Source organism: Thalassophryne amazonica, chromosome 18, assembly GCF_902500255.1.
Source record: "Thalassophryne amazonica chromosome 18, fThaAma1.1, whole genome shotgun sequence".
Taxonomy (NCBI): Eukaryota; Metazoa; Chordata; class Actinopteri; order Batrachoidiformes; family Batrachoididae; genus Thalassophryne; species Thalassophryne amazonica.
In genome coordinates this window covers 22,950,544-22,972,552 of record NC_047120.1, presented here as the reverse complement: position 1 = coordinate 22,972,552, position 22,009 = coordinate 22,950,544, and the positions used below count along the sequence as shown (strand labels likewise).

Genomic DNA, 22,009 nt, shown 5'->3' with positions numbered 1-22,009 from the left:
TAATTGTGTAGTGGGTCCTGTATCGAATTGTAGCGTTTTTTTGAAATGAGTATTGTGATGCCATGAAAAATCAACTACTGCATGGAAGAAATAATTTTCCTGCAAAAGAATCATAAATGATTTTGAAAATAAACAAACAGGAAACAACTTCAAAGATTACAATTTATACTTCAAAATCATTTGTTTCTTTAACGTCTACATCACAGTGATTGAGGAAACGTATGAGTAAGGTATACAAAATTTTGATATCCGTTCATGTCTGTTTTTGTTCTGTACAAGTCCTTTTTCTAATTTGTTAAATGCGTTTCTTGGCAGCTGATGTACGCCAAGTTAGTTGTAAACCTTTGTACATGCTCAAAGCTTTGAGCAGACAGATGGAGAGCTTTCCTGGTGGTTGTACATTTATTTACAGTTTTGTCCTGTACAAAATATAGCCATAGGGTGTTGCAAAGTCAGACGGACTGACAGACAGGCTGACCGTCCGTCCATTATATTTTACTTTTACGATACTCATACATTCATAACATGTGGCTGTCCGATGCTTCAAACTGGGCTTCTGATTGGCCAAAGCTCCAACACGGGGTGTGAATTCAGCATGAGGCAAGAGACGACAGGACTGATGCAGCAACATGCAGCTGCCGTTCATTTCACCAAGACCAGACTGAAGAAAAAGACAACGCGGCTGTGTGCGTTTTTATCAGGATGTCAGAGTTGGCGAAAAGGCACCGCAGAAGAAAAAGGTCATTTCCCCTCCTCACTGTTGCAGCCACAGTGAGAAAATGCCGTCAGCGCACAAACGTACTGAGGAAGTACAACATTATGATCCCCAGCAAGTCTATCCACATTTGCATTCATACCTCGGCGAATCCCACTCAAATCCGCCTCCCTCCAGCGCGCATGTGTCTTGAAACTAGGAAAATCATTCTGCTGAATGCAGCTCTTGGTCCTTTCTCCATTTCAAAAGAAATTTGAGAAATGGGCTGATATCATGTAAACCAGGTTTGTGAAGTGCACGTAAACACGTCCAATCAGATTATTACTGTTATTAGATTACTTCCAGTTGTTGAATTATCATGGACATGTAAATGGGGCCATTAACTCACACTGCTAGAAGGCCACCAGAGCCGGCTTGAATGACTTCATGTCAAACAAGTGGAGCCTTCAGGATGCCCAGATGAGAAACATCACTTGCGCTGTGAGTTAACTCGGCTACAACATTTAGCACATGTAGTGTGTTTCTCTATAACTGATCCTTCACACACATGCCTCTGTGTTGAGGAACCCATCAAATGGAAAAGGCCGAGGTGATGCCCATCTGTCACCTGGCTGTGACAGATAGATGGTTACTTTTAACAGGAGTGGAGGGATCAGTTGTGTGTCCAGGTGGTTGCCATTCAGAACATGGAGCGGTTTCATGGTTCAATTAGATTAGATAGTACTTTATTGATCCCTTGGGAAGACTCCCTTAGGGAAACTGAGGTTCCAGTAGCATTGTATAGCAGCACACAGGGTAAGAAGCACACACAGTATCAAAAGTAAAAGTGAAAAGAAAAACAGTTTGCAAATATAAATATACAATATAAATACCAGACATACTGATCCATACTGGTTTACTGGCTACTACTGTTCCTCTCATTCCTGACCTCTGTCTTCTTGTTACTCCTCCTCCCCCGAGTGAGGTGTGGTGGGTGTGATGAGGCCCAGCAACACCACATGCTCCCAAACTTGACCTGAATTATGTTTACAAGATGGACAGACGTGAGGGCAGGGCGGTACCTTCAGTATATACCCATCTTGAAGAGGATGTGCTATTTTATGATAAAACCGCCTTTATAATTCCTTTTTGAGAGAAGAGGCACAATCCTACCTGTGCGCCGCTAATCACAGCTGATGGAAATGCCTCTGCAGGACTTCAAACTCTTAGCGATCAAAGAAAAAATAAATGGCAGTGACTGAAAGACGCTGAGCAGCTTTCAGCTTTTAAAAGGAAATGCACAACAACAATTAAAAGTCGCCGCTGTTCGTGTTCTTAAACTATCTGAGTTAATGTAGAGTTATTGATTCCGGCTGAACTTTAACAGACACTTTGTCTTTAAAAATGGTGTGTACTAAGAATCTCTCCCACTTGGAAAATGACATATCAGCCTGAAATAGATGTTATCTAACAGAAAATGAATATTTCGCAAGCATCAAACAAAACCTGAAACTCCCAAAATTCAGATGGTTCTGGTAGGCATCAGGGAGTCTGCCAAAAGCACAAGTAGCAGGGTGACGAAACGTGTAAAGTGTTCAATTAAAACAGTTCCAAGGCGTCAGGATGCCGATGTTATTTCCTTTCATAATTCTGACTGCAAGCCTTGTTTTTACTGGCAGCAGTGTCTCTGATGGCGACAGACGCACATTCATTTCATAAAGATATTTTAGACTCTTGTAATTTCACTCTGAGGTGTGGCCAATGGTTCACACATTCTCTGTCATGCTCACCCCTTGGAAGCATTTCTTATACACAATAATACAAGGCTTCATTTTTGTCAGCTGATAACGATATTAAAACCATGATAGATCATTTTAACTGATTTAATGAAATCATAAATTTAACTGTTAGAATTGTGAACAAGCACAAATTAAACTTTTAGACTAAATCAATTAAAAAAAAAAAAGAAATTACGCATGTTTCAGCTTTCACACTGAACCCGAAAACAGAAACAGGAATGTTTAAAAGTAATCAATCCATTTCTGAAGACCTGTACCGACCAATGAACTTGTACAAGATGCTATAGGCGTGTGTGTGTGTGTGTGTAATTATGTTAAATCTAAAATGTCTAAAACCAATGCAATTCTGTATAAAGCACAAGACATCCTCTCGCAACATTCATCAACTATTTTATATCATTCATTACTTGTTCCATATGTGACCTATTGTATTGAGGTTTGGGGAAACACATACAAAACTAATATTTTTACTACAAAAGAAAGCTATAAGAATTATGAGTAATAAACCCTACCATGAACCAACAAACCCATTATTTGTCTGATTACATATTTTAAAATTCTGGGACTTGGTTGATTATATCACAATACAAATCATGTATAAAGTTGAAAACAAACTTTTCCTCAACATGTCCAGGATCTGTTTAAAATAAGGGAGTCCAGTTTGAGAGGAACATTAGTATTTGAGAAGTCAAAGACTCAAACTAAGTATTAAGAGCCAATATTTTAAAGTTCAGGCAGTTTTACATTAGGGTGTGATTCAAGCCGACTCGAATTTCAACGAAACTTGGCTCAGAGATGGAACCTACCAAGAAGCTAACTTTCTCAAAATTTCTCAACCAAATACCAAATGGTGACCTTGCCAGGAGTCATTAAAGTTCAAGGCAAAAAATACGCAAAAACTGAGATTTCATTAAATTCCCATCTTTCAAGTGGTGTAACATTCAGCGCCATCAAGTCCCCAAGCTAGTTTAACTATCAAATGACATAGGAAGGCAAACTCTTTCATATTATATACATATTTGGTTGGGGGATCGATGGCGCTGAATATAGGGGGTGCTCAAAGTCTGGTCATTTTGCGAAACTGGCTGTATTTAAAGGCCCATAACCCTCTGTGCAATCAAAATTCTGCCAACTATTATATAAATGGTAAATGGGCTGCATTTATATAGCGCTTTTCCATCTGCATCAGACGCTCAAAGCGCTTTACAATAATGCCTCACATTCACCCCGATGTCAGGGTGCTGCCATACAAGGGGCTCACTACACACCGGGAGCAATAGGGGATTAAAGACCTTGCCCAAGGGGCCTTAGTGATTTTCCAGTCAGGCTGGGATTTGAATCGAGGATCTTCTGGTCTCAAGCACAAAGTCTTAATCACTAGACCATTATTTTTGACTTGAACTTTGATGAATTTTGGGAAAGTTTGTTTCTTGGTAGGTTCCATCTCTGAACCATGTTTCAATGAAATCAGAGTCGGCTTGAATCACAGCCCACCTGATCCTTAAAGAAACTGTCTCTTAACATCTGGAATAATTGCCTGATAACATCACATTATCTGGTACCTTAGTTGGCTTTAAAAGGCTCTACAAGAACCATAAAATTACTTGTTATAATCTTATGAACTAGGTTTCTTGACCTGTTAGTTTTGGGGATTGTGCACTATGGATTGTCTGGTTTTGTTTGGAAATTTTTTCTACACTGATTAATTTATACTGTTTGCACTTGGCATTTGCTGTTGTGATTATGTGCGTACATTTTAACTTTTATGGCAAAAAGGGTGGGAGTTTATAAGCTTTTGCTTCTGCCCACACTCTTTCGGCCACACAGGTTCACTGTTAAATTGTCCTCTTTATGAGTTTTTTGTTATTGTTATTAAATTCATTCATTCCCATATATATATATATATATATATATATATATATATATATATATATATATATATATATATATATATGGAGGGGTCTGAAATTTTCATCTTAGGTGCATGTCCACTGTGAGAGACAATCTAAAAAAAAAAAAAATCCGGAAATGACAATGTATGATTGTTTAATAATTTATTTGTATGTTACTGCTGAACACCTACCAACCAGCAAGAATTCTGGCTCACACAGACCTGTTCATTTTTTCTTTAAGAAGCCCATTCTGCACTCTTTACCTGTATTAATTGCACCTGTTTGAACTTGTTACCTGTATAAAAGACACCTGTTCACACAATCAATCACACTCCAACCTGTCCACCATAGCCAAGCCCAAAGGCTGTCTAAGGACACCAGGGACAAAACTGTAGACCTGCAAAAGGCTGGGATGGACTACAGGACAACAGGCAAGCAGCTTGGTAGAAGACAACAACTGTTATGATTATTTATTAGAAAGTGGAAGAAACACAAGATGAATGTCAATCTCCCTTGGTCTGGGATTCCATGCAAGATCTCACTTTGTGGGGTAAGGATGATTCTGAGAAAGCTCAGAACTACACAGGAGGACCTGGTCAATGGCCTGAAGAGAGCTGGGACCACAGTCACAAAGAATACATTAGTAACACATGATGCTGTCATGGTTTAAAACTCTGCAGGGCAGCAAGGTCTCCCTGCTCAAGCCAGCACATGTCCAGGCCCGTTTGAAGTTCACCAGTGACCATCTGGATGATCCAGAGGAGACATGGGAGAAGGTGGGTCATGGCTGGGTCTTCCAGCATGACAATGACCCCAAACACAGCCAGGGCAACTAAGGGAGGGGGCTCTGTAAGGAGCATTTCAAGGTCCTGGAGTGGCCTGGCCAGTCTCCAGACCTGAACTCAATAGAAAATCTTTGGAGGGAGCTGAAACTCCAAACCTGAAAGATCTTAGAGAAGATCTGTATGGAGGAGTGGACCAAAATCCCTGCTGCAGTGTGTGAAAACCTGGTGAAAAACTACGAGGTCTGTGATAAAACTAATGTACGATTACATCAGCCAACCTTGAACCCTTGTGTGCATGCGTGAGTTTTTTCACGCCTGTCGGTTACGTCATTCGCCTGTGGGCTGGCTTTGAGTGAGGAGTGGTCTACCCCTCCCGTCGGAATCTCTCTGTCTGACAACTTCCTGAGAGACTGGCACTTTGCTTGATCAAAATTTTTTCAAAAACTGTGAGGCACATCGAAGTGGACACCATTCGAGAAATTCAGCTGGTTTTCTGTTAAAATTTTAACGGCTGATGAGAGATTATGGACTATTGCTGTCTCTTTAAGGACTGCCCACGGAGCGGGACATCGCGACGCGCCCTGAGCCGCCGCTGTCTGCCTGTTTTGAGCTGAAAGCTTCCAAATTTAAGCCTCTGTTGACCCAGGACGTCGTGAGAGAACAGAGAACTTTCAGAAGAGGTCGGGATCAGCAGTTTATCCGGACATTCCACTGTTAAAGGAGATTTTATTAATGAAAGACGTGTAAATTTGGAAGCTTTCAGCTCGAAACAGGTAGACAGCGGTGGCTCAGAGCGCGTCGCGACGTCCTGCTCCGTGGGCCGTCCTTAAAGCGACAGCAACAGTCAATCTCTCATCAGCCATTAAAATTTTCACAGAAAACCAGCTGAATTTCTCAAATGGTGTCCAATTCGATGTGCCTCACAGTTTTTGAAAAAATTTTGATCAAGCAACGCGTCAATCTCTCAGGAAGTTCTCAGACAAAGAGATTCCGACGGGAGGGGTCGACCACTCCTCACTCAAAGCCTGCCCACAGGCGAATGACGTAACTGACAGGCATGAAAAAACTCTCACATGCCCACGAGGGTTCAAGCTTGTCTGATGTAATCGCACGTGATTCAAATCCATATAGTTTTTGAAAAAAATAAAAAGGTCTGATACTTTTCTAAACAGACCTCGTACAGGAAACGTTTGACCTCTGTAATTGCAAACAAAGGCTACTGTACCAAATATTAACATTGATTTTCACAGGTGTTCAAATAGTTATTTGCAGCAGTAACATACAAATAAATTAAAAAATTATGCATTGTGATTTCTGGATTTTTTTTTTTTTTTTGATTATGTCTCTCACAGTGGACATGCACCTAAGATAAAAATTTCAGAAATCATGGAGGGATCTGAAATTTTTATCTTAGGTGCACGTCCACTGTGAGAGACATAATCAAAAAAAAAAAAAAAAATAATCCGGAAATCATAATATATGATTTTTTTTTAGCAATTTATTTGTATGTTACTGCTGCAAATAAGTATTTGAACACCTGTGAAAATCAATATTAATATTTGGTACAATAGCCTTTGTTTGCAATTACAGAGGTCAAACATTTCCTGTAGTTTTTCACCAGGTTTGCACACACTGCAGCAGGGATTTTCATCCACTCCTCCATACAGATCTTCTCTAGATCTTTCAGGTTTGGAGTTTCAGCTCCCTCCAAAGATTTTCTATTGAGTTCATGTCTGGAGACTGGCCAGGCCACTTCCAGGACCTTGAAATGCTTCTTACGGAGCCCTTCCTTCATTGCCCTGGCTGTGTGTTTGGGGTCATTGTCATGCTGGAAGACCCAGCCATGACCCATCTTCAATACTCTTACTGAGGGAAGGAGGTTCTTTGCCAAAATCTCGCAATACATGACCCCATCCATCCTCCCTTCAATACGGTGCAGTCGTCCTGTCCCCTTTGCAGAAGAGCACCCCCAGAGTATGATGTTTCCACCCCCATGCTTCACGGTTGGGATTGTTCTCATCCTCTAAACAAGGTAAGTGGAGTTGATTCCAAAAAGCTCTATTCTGGTCTCATCTGACCACATGACCTTCTCCCATGCCTCCTCTGGATCATCCAGATGGTCACTGGTGAACTTCAAACAGGCCTGGACATGTGCTGGCTTGAGCAGGGGGACCTTGCTGCCCTGCAGGATTTTAAACCATGACAGCATCATGTAATCTTTGTGACTGTGGTCCCAGCTTTCTTCAGGTCATTGACCAGGTCCTCCTGTGTGGGGCTGAGCTTTCTCAGAATCATCCTTACCCCACAAAGTGAGATCTTGCATGGTATCCCAGACCGAGGGAGACTGACAGTCATCTTGTGTTTCTTCCACTTTCTAATAAATAATCATAACAGTTGACTTCTACCAAGGTGCTTTTTAGGTTTTTTTTTTATTATTATTTTTTAAATAAAACTTAATTTCTTTTTAATTCATCAATGACAGACAGTAATATTCAGTAAAAATTATTTTGCACAAAGCACAAAAACACAAAGTGAACTACAGTTCAGCTGTTATGTACTGAGCCATGTTGGCTTTACTCACCAAAGAAGTAAGAAGTAAACTGTTAACTCATTAAATATGCTCAATATTTAAGATGATGGATGCCCTGTAAGATGTGCAGCATCTGTAATCAAATCTGTTTTTATAGAAATGGCTGCAACATGCTGCACATAAGACCTTTGGAAATGGAAAGAAAAAAAAAACTCGGACGTGTCACATTATTTTGACCGCCATTATACACACACATACATATATATCATCTCTTGTGCCAATGATGTTAGCAGTGATTTGAAAAATTCTTCAAAGGAAAGAAATATGAACTCAAACTTTAAAATTAACATTCAATATGTCAGTCGAGTTGAGGAGTATCCATTGGTTAACAAACGCCCACTCACAGAGCACAGCTGCAACATGAAAAATGACCACTTAAGGGGAAAATAAACGTATAAAGCTGGTCTGAGAAGCAGGAGGTGGAAGGTTGCCTTCTAATTGCTGGAGGGGAGAGGAACCATGTTAGAGTAAACAAAGTCTGATCGATGGTGGGGATTATATCAGAAAGAGCCTTTGGCCTTTAGCCAAGACGAGCAAACACACCGGTCTCTGTCTCTGTTACAGTGGAAAAAATAGCCGAGACAGAAAGCTGCGAAGTCAAAAGCATTATATTTCACAGAGGGGGGAGCAGATTGAGCGTACTACAATGCCAGATATGACATGTAGTCAACTATATCACATCTGAGCTGTTTGAATCAGACAGAAATGCCAGCAGATAAGAGAGCAGTGTTGTGAGTTTGATGGAAGGCTGTTCCGGCTGGGGGCTTAGCTTTAGGTCAGACTATACTCCCACGGCGCAGCAGTGCCATGTGTGAAAGCTCTCCATCACCACACGCACAAGTTTAATGCGCTGTTAGCTGGTCACGGCCAGGAAGAAATGCATTCTGTGCACTGCCGACATCCATGTGGCAAACACAATTCATACAAGCCAATTAAAGAATCTGTAGACGGAGAGGAAAAAAACTACAAAACTGAGGGGGAGCTTAAGATTAAGTAGAGTCTATTAAAGGCAGAGGGCCCTATCTGTACCATGTACAGTATAGCGCATGACCAAAAGCACATTGTGCAAGTGCATCTGTAGCGTCTCCAACCCCACTTCAGGTGTTAACATGGCAAACAATCTGAGCACAAAGTAATCCACAGGGAGCAAAGGGGAGCTTAATTAATCACAAGTGCATTTTTGCTGTAACATGAATTACACCAATCAGACTGCCCTCTGTCGTGGGGCATGCTTGACCTTGGCACACTGCTGCATTTAAAAGGCAGATACTGAATTGAGAGATTTTCTGGCAGGGAAAGTCACCTGCGTGCAATCGTGAAAATGCATGGCAGCTCATTTATGGGTGCAGCTACCAAAGCTCCCTGGGGTGAAGCATTTGAGCACGTCATTCTAGAAACTCCTCCTCCATCTCCATGTAACATCACATCTTGGTGGTACCTGCCTAAGAAACCAGGGAAGATGAACAGTGCAAGTCTATGCTATCGAGCCAAGGTTATTAAAATTTTATGTTTAGTTTATTCAAGTTACATTTGCTTTTAAAATTTGTTTGCATTGCAGTTTTGTCTTAGTTTGATGAGTGAAGAGGGGGAATATGAGCGCTAATGTGCATTTCATGTATGTAAAAGCAGAGTGCACGCGTATTATGAAGTCACCTATGTACGGTGTATCTGAATATCAAGTCATAAACAGCAGAAAACTGCTGCGCACCACTTTAAACCAGGTTCTTGGCAATTTCTGAGGCAATTGTTTTCTGCTGCCTCACAACAGCAATGCACAAGCCCTGGGCCTGACCAGACCTGTGGGTCCAGATACAGTACCAATGGTAGTTAAACAATGCTGACCACTGAGCCAAAACTGTGTGACATCACAACACACATCTTTGACAAATTACAGAAATGTCCACTGATACAGGCTATATTCTGTAGCCTACTGCTAATTCGACAGCATACTTGATGTTAACAGGCTAGGCTTTGCTGTGTAACTGGAGGTAGCTAACTATTTCCAGCATTATCTGTCATTTGCCTGTCCATCAAACACTGATGAACCTGATGTCTATGACCAACATTTATAAAAGGTACAAAGCAACATATTTACCTCCTCTGCTCGGAAACAGGGAGAACGCAACATATATGACTTGAATCACCTGCTGCTGGTAAATTTCTTGCTACACTTCAGAGGCATGAATGATGTTCAGCGGGTCACATTTCAGTGGGTCACAGTTGGTTCTATCATCTCTGCTCTGCATGTTTGACAGTACTTTGTTATACTTTGTTTATTTGCTCTTCGTTATTGTTGGTATTGCCAAAGCAGTTGGTCATCCCTCTCAGTCTGAGCCCGGTTTCATAAAGCAGTCTAATCTTGTTTAGTCTTAGTTAGTCACTAAGTTGACTAATTTTTTTGACGTTTATTGCTACACAAAGCGCTTAGTCAGCTAAAGTTTTGCGTTACCCAACTGAAGTTTTTAGCCTGGTACAGAAGAGGCTGATCTTATTTTACATGATGAAACGTCAGTGTCTTACCTCAAAAATGGCGGCTATCATGTACACACAACACTTGATTGAACACTCAAGAGCACCCCCACGTCACTAGTATTCCCCCAAAAGGAGAGTTTCCTCCGCTTTTGGCCATGGTTGCAGCAGACGACTCATGTGATGTATTTGTGACAGTCTCACATTAGCCACCAGGTGCCGCTGTTACGCTGAGCAGCGTTGTGTGTAGAGAAAAGTTTGATGGAAGCGCTGTAGTATGTAGAAGAAGAACTGCTAGGCTAAAAGCTAAGCATGTTGTTCTGCACTTCATATGTGTCCGTAAATGTTAAGAAAGCCAGTTAACCAAACCAAACCAAACCGTAGTTCATGACAGGGAATAACCCGGTGTCACCGACCGAATGGTCCCCCCTAAAAAAAAAAAATCGCTCTGCCCTGCCTTCACACTGCGCATGTGTCATTAGCTGTGGGTCATTGATTATCACTCATTTCTGCTGGAAACTGCACGCCAGTTATCATCTGTCTCAGCAACAGATACCTGAAGTTTTTGTACAACAATCATTTCCACATGAATTCAGCATTATATCATCATAAAAGACGGAGGAAGCTATCAGAGCACCACAGCTACACGAGCTGCTAGCTGGTGCGCTCACTGCACGTCAAGTCATTTCAAAGCGTCACCAAGTGTTGCCTCGTTTCTGATTAAAACGGCCTCATTTCTACTTAAAACTGACTGACTTAAGAGGTTTTACCTTTGTCATCTGATGGTTAATAATCCCATTATTCCATTTGATCGCTTTGGGTGAAGAGACACTGTCTCAGACAAGCTGCTGAGCTCTGAAGTGATGCATGCGCAGTGGAGGCAGGAGGGGACCAATTTTTAGGAGTGGACCGTTCAGTCTGTGACACGGGAAGTAAACAAAACTTGCACACATTGGAGGCGTTTCTTGCTATGCCTGTGAAAACTGCAGAGTAACGTTAAGACGGCTAATCTACAAGTTTAGCTGTTGAGTTGAAACGGAGATTAGACGTTTAATGTTGGTAACTGTAGTCGATTAAGTACGTTTAATAGACTAAGAGATTCGACTGCCCTGGGCTGCAGTTTTTTTTTTTCCATAAAACTGTCTGAAGGAGTTTTTCCTTCCTTCTGTTGCCTACGTGCTCACTCAGGGGGTGTGTAAGGTCAAACCAACCCTTGTAAAATGCCTTGTGGTAACTTGTTGTGATTTGGCACTATATAAATAAATAACTTTGATTTGATTTGAATTGAAACTGAAGACAGGACGTGAACTCAGCAACAAATGATTGCAAGCAGAAAACATTTTAATTTGTCATAAAAGAATAACGTTTCTGTTCTGGAACATTTAAAGACAAATAACATTACTGGTTTGCTGTTGTTTTTATTCCTGTTCCAAACAATTACTTGTATCTCAAATGTTTCTGGTTTAAAACCTTGAAAACAACAACTGCCTCGGCTGGAAACCGGCAATCACACTCGTGCCCAGAGTCTCCTCATCAATCAGCTTCTCCTTTTCCTACCGCAGCCCTGTAAACGATTTCACTCCAGTGCCTTTAAAACCCACATGAAGCTATTAAATCTCAAGCTAACATCATTGATTAGCTCAACATGACATGTGCAAGTTGAAGGCAGAGATGGAATATGCACAAAAGCACTTTTGGTCTTAATTGCACGGATTAAACAAAGAGTATGTCTGTGCAAAATGCGGTATTATCCACCACAAAATTAACACTAATGACTTTTCAGTCCATTTAAAGACCAGGCTTGTCATTGATATTAATGGTCTATATGTGGACCTTCTCCACATCCAACAGGACTGTGTTCTGCTAAATCTCTCCTTAATATTCATGTCGATAGGCAGGTGATGACTTGAAGAAAAGACTGATTATATTTGCTAATCCCCAAAGAAATTAGGCGAGATTGATGAAAGTGTGTATATACTCCACACAAAGCCCTGGGAGTCTCTCAGTCTGTTACCATGGTGGTATCCCATTAGAATAACAAACATTTCCCCTGGATGTTTAACATCGCTTCCCAGTGAGCGCAACCTCCCGAACCCCCTCTCCCAAACACCTGCCTTCACATTTTCCACTTCTAAAATTCCACCAGCTACTCGGAATTAAAAAAAAAAAAGTGGGAAAAATGGAATGCAGTTAGGAGAAAAACTTGAGTGCCAAAAAAATAAGGACTTTTTCTTCAGACCTGTAATAACTTTCCATGGGAATAGGGAGAAACTTAAAAAGAATAACACTTCCCCTTGATTTTCTACTCCTACCACTTTTTTAAGCAGGCAGTGAATTTCCTGGAGTGATAAGGGCTTAGCCAATGTAATCCTCAGAGGACCCTTCTCCAGCATGCCAAAAATCAAGAAACTTTTTTTTTTTTTTTTTACGGAGAGACAGAGAGGGAAGTAACACTCAGTTTGGGAACATGGAGGAAAGGCAGCTAGCGTGACATCTCACGCGTGCATGCTGGTGAATGCAAATGAGCGCAGGAGGAAAGAGCAGCCGGACCCGCCTCAGCTGGAGACCAACAGAGGAATATTGATATGACAAAGCTTTTCCGCCTCAGACAGTAGGGGCCACCAAGGATGCTCTAATTGGCCTCATGCAGGGGGCCGCCTATAAATGTTTCACACAGATCGATTCATTATCAGTTTGCTCAACAGGCGGGGAGGGCGTTAAAAAAAAAGAAAAAAGAGACCATCCTGAACTTCCAGTGTGTAAGTCGGCGGCACGACTGAGTACATCATTCCCGACCTTTCACTTTTAATATTGAAATGAGAGGCAGAAACATAACTTGCCACGCTACAGGACGACTACTCTTGCATTTCAAATGCAATGAGTAGAAGTGCGAGTACAATGATAGGTGACAGTGTGAGGGGAAAACATGAATAATTTACAAATGTCTCCTCTGTCAAGATGTGTGAAGCTGTGATGTGCTGTCAGAGCCAGCTGGAAAGTTTGAGGTACAATATTCCCTTGATTACGGAGCTACGGCGTGTGCATAATAAAAACTCATTGCTGTGTGATGTCATAGAGAACAGAGTAGTCAGGCAGCTATTAATTAAAAATAAGGAGCATGTCGTGTGTGAGTGTGTGAATATAATATATATTATAGTATATAATATGAGCAAAGCTCATATTAGCTCACTGTATGGTAGAGTGATGCTGAAACCGGAAATGCTAAACGTTGAGTTGAGTCGACATTGAAACCGGAAATGCAAAATGTTGAAATCATCTTCCTGGAGTGACAACAGAGGAGATCTCGCACAAATTTAGTGGACAGTCAACATTGAAACCGGAAACGCTAACCTGACAGGTGGTGTGCACCTTGACAGCTCTTGAGGTCAGCCAGTAAAGGACCTAAATGATATAGTGAGATGGTGAGGAGCTTCGCTCATTAATGGTGACATGAATCATTATAAGAAAGGTTGAAAGACGGAAGCTTCTGTTCAACAAGGTGTCAGCCTAGTTGAATGGTATATCCCATGTTTCAACAAATTAAAATATTTGTTCATTATTTATTAATATTCGTTCATTATTTGTTTTATATGACACCTAAATAGATCTGCATTGTGTTATTGGTATTTTACTTAAAATTAACAAGGTGTCTCAGAGCAGGAACAGGAGGGCAGTGGGACCCAGCAATTCACTCCGGCCAACAGCATGTTCCATTCAACATTCCATCTTTCACCTCATGAAATATTTTATTCCATTGCACGAATGACAAAAAACAATTCTTTGTTTTATATGACGCCTAAAACAGATCCCTGCCATTTGATATTTTATTACCTTATGAAAAAGAGTAAAGGGACTTACATTTTGGTGTGCGTCACTAGCTCTTTCAGGTCAAGAAGTTCCAAACAGTCCAACGCAAACTTTAAACAGCAGTCCAATCCAGTCCAAAATTGTTTTAAATCAACTTGCAAAAACAGACAGTTCAAAAACAATCCAATCCAAAATTGTGTGTGTATAGACTTTCCTCAGTCCAGCGAAAAATCACAACAGAAATTTGTCGAGGCCTTCATCCGACATTGTTTGTACTTCAGCTCGAGATGTCCCAGTGAATACTGCAAATGCCTCTAGGCAACATACGGTGTACTGGATTTATTTTTTTGTTGTTGTTGTTGTTTTTTGTGTTTGAAGAATGAGCAGCATCCATAAGCTTGTTCAAATCATTGTCTGTCACCAAAACAAACCCCGCCATGTTTGTTTTTAAGCAAAACGACGTTGCTGCTAGCGTGGGGCGGGGTCACGGTGTGCAATGGTACAAAACATATGGAACAAAAACTGCACAGTAAATGGAACAAAGTGGCAAATGGGAAGAATGATTGATATCACCTGACATACAAACTGCCAATCAAATGACAAGGATCAATTTAGGTGTTTTATATATTTGTGTGAGATCTCAGACATTTGTGACTGGTTCACCTCTGACAGGTGATCAGTAGCATAGATATTTGTCCACGTGGATTTCCTCTGGGTGCTCCAGCTTCCTCCCACTTCCTAAGACATTGAAGTTAGGTGAATTGAAAACTTGAAAAATTGATCCGCGCGAATCTGTGTATGTTTATCTGTCTATATGTAACCCTGTCCAGGGTGTCCCCTGCCTCTCGTCCTTTGTCTGCTAGGCCGGGCTCCAGCAATGGCCGTGACCCTTGACTGTAGTAAGCGAGTATAGAAAATGAATAAATGAATGTTCCAGAACAGCCAAACAGACTTCATTATATTCCCAACACTTTCTCTGTTAGAAAATTATTTTACAGAAAATTGCTTATCAAACAGACAAAAAAAGCAGATAATATCCTCGATCAAGTGGGTCTGTTTACATCCCCAGCATTAAGCCTTGTTTGATGTCAGATGGCGGGTCAAAGTAGTGATGTCAGAAATCATCTACCTCTAATACTGAAAGTACTGCAAATTAAGAAATGAAAAGTGGTAGGACTGTAAAGTATTCCAAAATCTCACTCAATGTGGAGACGACGACAAAATTATCTGGGGCGCCAGCTGTCAGTCCTGTCAAAACGTGACCCCTCTAAGGTACAGTCTGAGTAAGTGAGGCATTATTATGCAAATTTCAAGGCGTCTTCAAGGCGTAGATTCTGAGTAAAATGTGAATCTGATGATAGATTTCTGATCTAAGATATGTGGCTCGCGCTTCCATCATGTTCTGCTTTTGAAATGAGCCGAGTGACTCATATTCTGCTCACAGCTGGTCAGAGACCAGTGGACCGCACCTGACATCCACATAAACTTTGGTGCGATTTGGTAATTTCTCTGTGAAATAAATTCCGATTGTACGTTTTAAACTGTGAGCGGTTTTCGTGTCATCAGTCCTTAGTGCGTTACCCATGAGGCCGTATCAGGCCACACTTGAGTGTGCTTGTTTATGGAGCTGCGGTTACTTATTTGCCTCGCAACCCTTGGCAACTCCGACAAGACGTTGCACAACAGATTAATTTTGTTTAAACTTGAGCACTGCTCTGATCCAGCATTGATCGTGGGTGTGTTTGGTCATGCCGGCGTGATTGCAGCCGTTGATATGGCGGCAGCGGTTTTGGCAGCAGCGGCTCTGACAGCGTAGCCTCAGGATGGGCTTCCTGCAGAAGCAGACACTTCAGACGTATTATGAAGCCATCATGTCTAATTTACACGGGGCCTCTTTTGTAATTTACCCCCAATTCAGAGAATAGTCACCCGCGCAGCAGCACAATGCAGCCGCCGTTTGCATTGTTCCTCCTCACTGGAAGAGACACTGAGTGAATGAGTCGTGCAGCTCAAATAATGTGCATCACTGTTCCTGTCATATCTGCTGCGGCATAATGGCTCCTGATTTGTAGTTTCCCACGGCATCTTCTTCTTTCAGCTTGGTGCGGGCCAGACGGCGGCGGGCGGGCAGGCAGGCGCACGCTATACGACAAACTGTTTCCTGTGCAACCAGCGTGAGCAGCTTGTTTACGGCGGGCTGTGGAAGAGATGCCTGACAGATAAAGGAGATCTTCGCACAGTCTCCCTGAGGGGAAGGAACCCTCTTCAGAGGAAGAACTTGGGGTTTTCCACGTGCTGCCCAGATGCTCTTGCGCGCCTAGAGTTTGTCTGCCTACATCTTTGAAGATGCAAATGTGTCAACCACATGCAACCATCCGCCCAGCACGTTGCTCAACTGTCTTCCTAAATGGCAGCTGGTGATCCTGAGCAGCATGTCTTTCTGAAGTCTGCAGCTCTTTTCTAACGGACAGACTGGTTACATGCTCAGTCATCACTGAGAAGGGAAAAGCTGGTTTAACCACATCAGATGGTAGAAAAGAGCTCGTCTGTGTGGTGTTATATCATCAGTCAGCCTCGTTTAATCATGCAAAAATGAAAAGATGTCATTAAATAGCCAACAACAGAGGAAGCTAATCATTTTGCTTTTGTTAAATCATATTTTTGTGGTACATCTGCCTTGAACATGAAACCAATATCAGATCATTTAAAGAGGAACTATGCAACTCTGACCAGTTTTTCCCCATTTTGTAATTTTTCTTTGGTGATATTCTTCTCTACGGCGCTCCCCCTACAGCTCGGGACCACATGTGTCATTTCAACAGAGCTGGCAAACGCAATCTGTAGAACCATCAGAAAAGCAACAACACACAAAAACACATAGGGAACAAAGTTTATCAATATACTTACAAGTGCAGCAGCAAGAATGCCACGTCTGCATTTCAGCAGCTCTGCCATGACGATAAACAGCTGCTAACTCGCCGGTGCCTCGATAGGGAAGGCGTGTATGCATTGAAGTACCGTAAAGTACTTTGTGCTTCTTGTGCGACCTCGTTACAAGGACACTGGGTCGGCCTCCCTAAAGTTGCAAGGATGGTTTTCATTTCAAGATGCTTGGTGGGAGAAAGAGAGCCCCATTCTCCCCAAAACAAGTCATTTAGCGATAATTACTTTGAAACTGTAAAATTTAGGTAAAAATTTTTGCATAGTTCCTCTTTAAAGCTTCAGTGTGTAGGATTTAGTGTCTTCTGGCAGTGAGGTTGCAAACTGCACTCTCCCAACACTGCTATGCTAATTATTCTTGTGTAAGATTTACAAAGTTGGAAAAAAAAGACAACAGCCCTTCAGTTGTGTTAGAAAAGATGGAAAATGGAAACAGAAAGACAACAATTGATACAACTAGTAGACAGGCCACCAGAGATTGTCTTGGGAAGAACTACAAAAGTACTATAAAATCTGAATATATTTCACACAAACATTTTGCTGGATATCTGCCAGATAACACCGACTGTCTGTCTGTACGTTACAATATTTACACTTGGTTTGCTCAAATAAGTCACTGAGTAGACTGTTTTGTCATAGCATTATTAAATCCAAATTCCCAGGTTTCATCAATTGCAGCATTAACTTGGAACATTGTGCATGTGTTCCGTGCATTTTGGGAATCTGTATGTTTCTTGAATGGGATCTGAACCATATCAGAATTGTGCTACTGTGCAAGAGTCCCTGTATTGTAAGTATTGTTCAAATTCCAAAATATATTCAACCTCGCCGACACCCTTATTGTAACTCTAACATCGACTCATTTAAAATAAATAATCTGCAACGTTATTAGGTATCTGACACAGGTTTAGAACCTCTTTCTGACACAGGAAGCACTTAGCAAAATGGTGATCATATTTGGGAGTTTAAAAAAGTTCCAAAGAAAACTTCCGACTGTGCACTGGTTACCAAACTGATGCATGCACGGAGCAAAGTTTACAATGGAATCCCCAAAAATAAGCAATTTTACCAGCAATAAATTAGCTGTAACTTTTGGATACACCACAGAAAATAGGTACTTCACCATAACTAGACTTCAATCTACATTTACAAAAGCAACAAGAAAATCGGTTTGGTTCTCGATAGAAAGAAAAACAAAAGAACACTTTAGTGTTCGATTTAACAATAAAAATCAAATAAGTCTTTTCAACACTTTAAATTTAAATAGGAAACAATTTACAAAGATTGAAAGCAGATTAATATCTCTGAAGTGTTTGGAGTGGTTTGAATCCTGAGATCACTTGTTCGAGAAGAAGGGAGAGGGGCCGCAGGGAAACGGCTACATTTGCAGAGAACCAATCTAAAGCTCGTTTCCCAACCAATATTTATTTGGCGAGGGAATATATTCAAGTGCCGCCATTGCAGTTCCAACAGATTACAGCACAGAGAGGACTCATAAACACAAACACCAATCCTGAACAGGACCGGGCGTGCACGCAGCTGCCGAGCGATTTCACATTACGATACGACCTCTTATTCCTGCATAATTCTGCACGGAGAAGAAATAAATTACCTTTGCAATTTGGGACACCTTCGTAAGGCGCAACTGGGTGCTGTTAGCAAGACAACAACAGTGTGCTACTGTCAAGCCACTTTAAAAGAGACGTGAGATGGCTGAGGTCAAAGTCATGAGCTGAATGGGAAAAAGTCACAGTGACTGGACAGGGCGAGACCAGAATGAGATTCAGCCCCGCCCCATGGGGGGGTTAGAAATATTTACTCACAGGGTTCAACAATAAAGATTCTCAACGTACTTGATTAAGAGTTACTTTTTTTTCCAACAACGTGAGCACCAGACATAGGAAGTCCAGTTGAGTGGCATCAATATTATCTACTCAAGTGTGCCTGCTGCATAATTAATAGCCACACTGACATGACATGGATACGCTATGACAAGAGTATCAGAGGCGCCGAGTCAGAGAAGGATGCATTTTTCATAAACTGCAGTGCTCCCCAGCCAAACTTTAAGACATAATGCTTCAGAGTTTCAAAAGACAGGAAAAAGACAGCAAGGAGGGCAGCAGAGGTGAAAACGTGACCATCTGGGAAACAACCCTGAGATCTCATAGGCGACTGTGTTCATTCTGATCATATGTACGGGAGCTAACTTTGATCTTGACCTGGGTTCAATTCCCAGTCATGTTACCAGTGTGTGTCCAAGGAAAAGACACTTCAACTGCACTGCCCCATTCCAGCTAGTACCAACCCTGGTTGGGAAAGTGACCTGCATCAGACTGGTATCCTGTCCAGCGGGGTGGTAGACGATCATCTGACTCACACTATGGAATCCAGGGATAAGCACCTGAAAGCCCTGTATAGGCCCTATTACTTTGTGAATGAAACACTGAAGAAGAAAAAAAAAAAATTGGTGTTTAGCAGTTGTGAATCTTGCGCTGTCTGGCGATTTGTGACTCACGCGAGAGGTAGACTATCATCTGATTCACACTACGGAGGGATAAGCACCTGAAAGTCCTGTATAGGCCTTAGGACCTATACAGGACTAATACTTTGTAAATGAAACACTGAAGAAAAATAAATAAAAAATTTGGTGTTTCGCAGTTGTGAATGTTGCATTGTCTGGCAGTCTATGGCTCCCTCTCAACTTGGGAGAGGGAACTGTGCTCGCACTGCAGTGCATTCTGGGAAGCGCAGGCGACTGCCAGGGGCATTACGGGAAACGCTGAAACACTGAATAATACCACTGGCGTAAGGTAAAGACTTGACCTCAAAGGACAACGAAAATGAGACAAAAATCAGAAGCATTCAAGCAGCTGTGATGAATTTAAAGGGTCTGATCATACAGAGCAAGTGTCAGTGCTAATTTCCATGCAGCACAGTTGTCATTTTTATGTTCAGCACCTGCTTTCTCCAAAAAAAAAAATTATTAAATTGAGCCCTGAAAATCAAGGGATTTTGCCATTACAATCACCTTGAAATTCAAATGTGTGAACATGATTAAAGTTCTTATATATTTAGAAAGTTACAAATTGAAATCAACACAAATACTTAATAAATCAGAAATACTGAACGAGCTCACCTTTGATGAAGATGGAAAATACATCTTCTAAAGTGTTGAACACTTTTTTTTCTCCACATTTTCTCAGTTCTTCGGAAAACTAAAAAATTCAAAGTTATTAATAACATTTAGTCAGAAAACCTCAAGACAGATTCAATGTATTACGTTGATGTCACTGCTGCTTATATCTTTTTATTGCACATATTTTGGTGGGTTTTTTTTGTGACTGTGTGTCGGCATACTGCATATGGACCATCTGCACAGCTTGTTTTGGCACCTGCTGTCAAAATAGGGCCCAAATTACTGCTGAATTTTAAAGGGTCGGACACGTTTCAGTGAATCAACCCAGTTAAACTGACAAAACAGTGATCTGAAGTACTTGAAGAGGAAAAATCTTCACACACAAAAAAAAGGACGGTTCGGGAAGTTATCTCAGAAGTGTCGCTTGCACCTACTGCTGTCCAGATTATGGGTCGTAGATGTGAGACGACTTACTGTTAAAGGAATGCAGCCGAGCAGAGAGTTTACAGTCACTTGGTGATAACCTTTGAAGGAGAAGAGCTACCAGAGGAATTCTTCATTGTTTTGGGGTCAGCACGTGTGTCCAACCTCCGCTACGCTGTTACAAATGTCAGCAGTTTGCTCATGTGGCTGCTATGTGCAGGAGCAGACAGAGGTGCTGGAGGTGTGGAGGTCAGCGTGAACGCAGACAATGTGAGGAAGGAACAGAGGTGAAGAGCTGAACAGTGGCAGAAGCCTCGGTGGGGCCTACAGAAGGTGTGAGGTCAGCAAAAAAGCAGCAGAGGTTCAGCAAGTTAAATATGAGCTGAGAGCATATTGTGCCGAAGCAGTGAAACAAACTGCACCACAAGTGTCAAAGACCACAGCAACTCAGGTGGACTCAGGTGGTAACATGACAAATTCTTGGTCACACACACACACACACACACACACACACACACACACACACACACACACACACACACACACACACACACACACACACACTCTTTTACCAGACTATAAATCTTATTTTTTTTCCTTTTCCTTTTGGAATTTTATTCTCTGATCCTGAGACATATGTCAAAAATATTGCATCATTACCAAACAGCTCGAGATGACAGATGGAAAAAAACTATGTGAGAAAAACCGCTTCTGTCTGTTGATCTGAGGGCCACTTCACACATAGTGTGAATATGGTTGAAGTGCGCATGAAGCAGGAATCGTATGCAAAACATCTAAATTCGTAGCTGCCTTGAACGCCTCAAACACCTGCTGCTACAATTATTTGTGCACACCAACGGCTGAAAGACAGAGTGTGCACGGCAGGTGTCGGCCAAATTCCAGCTGAAACACAAGAACATCCAACACCGGTCACATTCGGCACTTAGAAAATGTGTGGTCATTCATAATGTCGTCATGAAAACAGTCAGCAGACAATTACTGTCGAGCTGGATGTGAAAATTTCTCTAAGTGCCCAACGACTGTGGAGTTGCCGAGTGCACATGTGACGTGCCAGAGTGTTGGCTCCCCCCACAACATGTGCGCATGTGTGTCCTCACCCTGACCACCCAGAGGCGAGGTGCCTGTCATTTGATCACAGAGTGACACCTTGGTCTGTGCGCTGAACGGACGGGGGCGTGGCAGCTGTTGACAACTCTGGTCCTGGACATCAGAGTTGCAGAACACGCACTGTGTTTTGATGGACATGCGCATGTCTATGCTTGCTGTCCTTACATCGAAATACATAAAAACATATATTGCTTCAGCGACAGGCTGGAGAGCACGCACTTTGACAGACTGTTCCAGCTGGACCGGAATGCCAGTTCATGCGGACACGCAGCAGGTGATCTGAACATCACGTCTGTCTGAAAGGACAGTGAGCGGCGTGCCACAGGACCATATGACAGGCCAATGG

At 41.8% G+C, this 22,009-nt stretch overlaps 1 protein-coding gene and 1 long non-coding RNA gene across 3 annotated transcripts in view; one reads left to right on the top strand and one right to left on the bottom strand.

The window, feature by feature from the left end:
- The window catches only part of adkb (adenosine kinase b), a 436,023-nt gene that overhangs the window by 174,500 nt on the left and 239,514 nt on the right, over nucleotides 1–22,009 (bottom strand). The window lies entirely within an intron of this gene.
- On the top strand, nucleotides 45–19,847 carry LOC117530680. The gene is made up of 3 exons (XR_004566419.1): nucleotides 45–193; nucleotides 1,340–1,342; nucleotides 19,833–19,847. It is a non-coding gene; the product is annotated as an uncharacterized LOC117530680 (long non-coding RNA).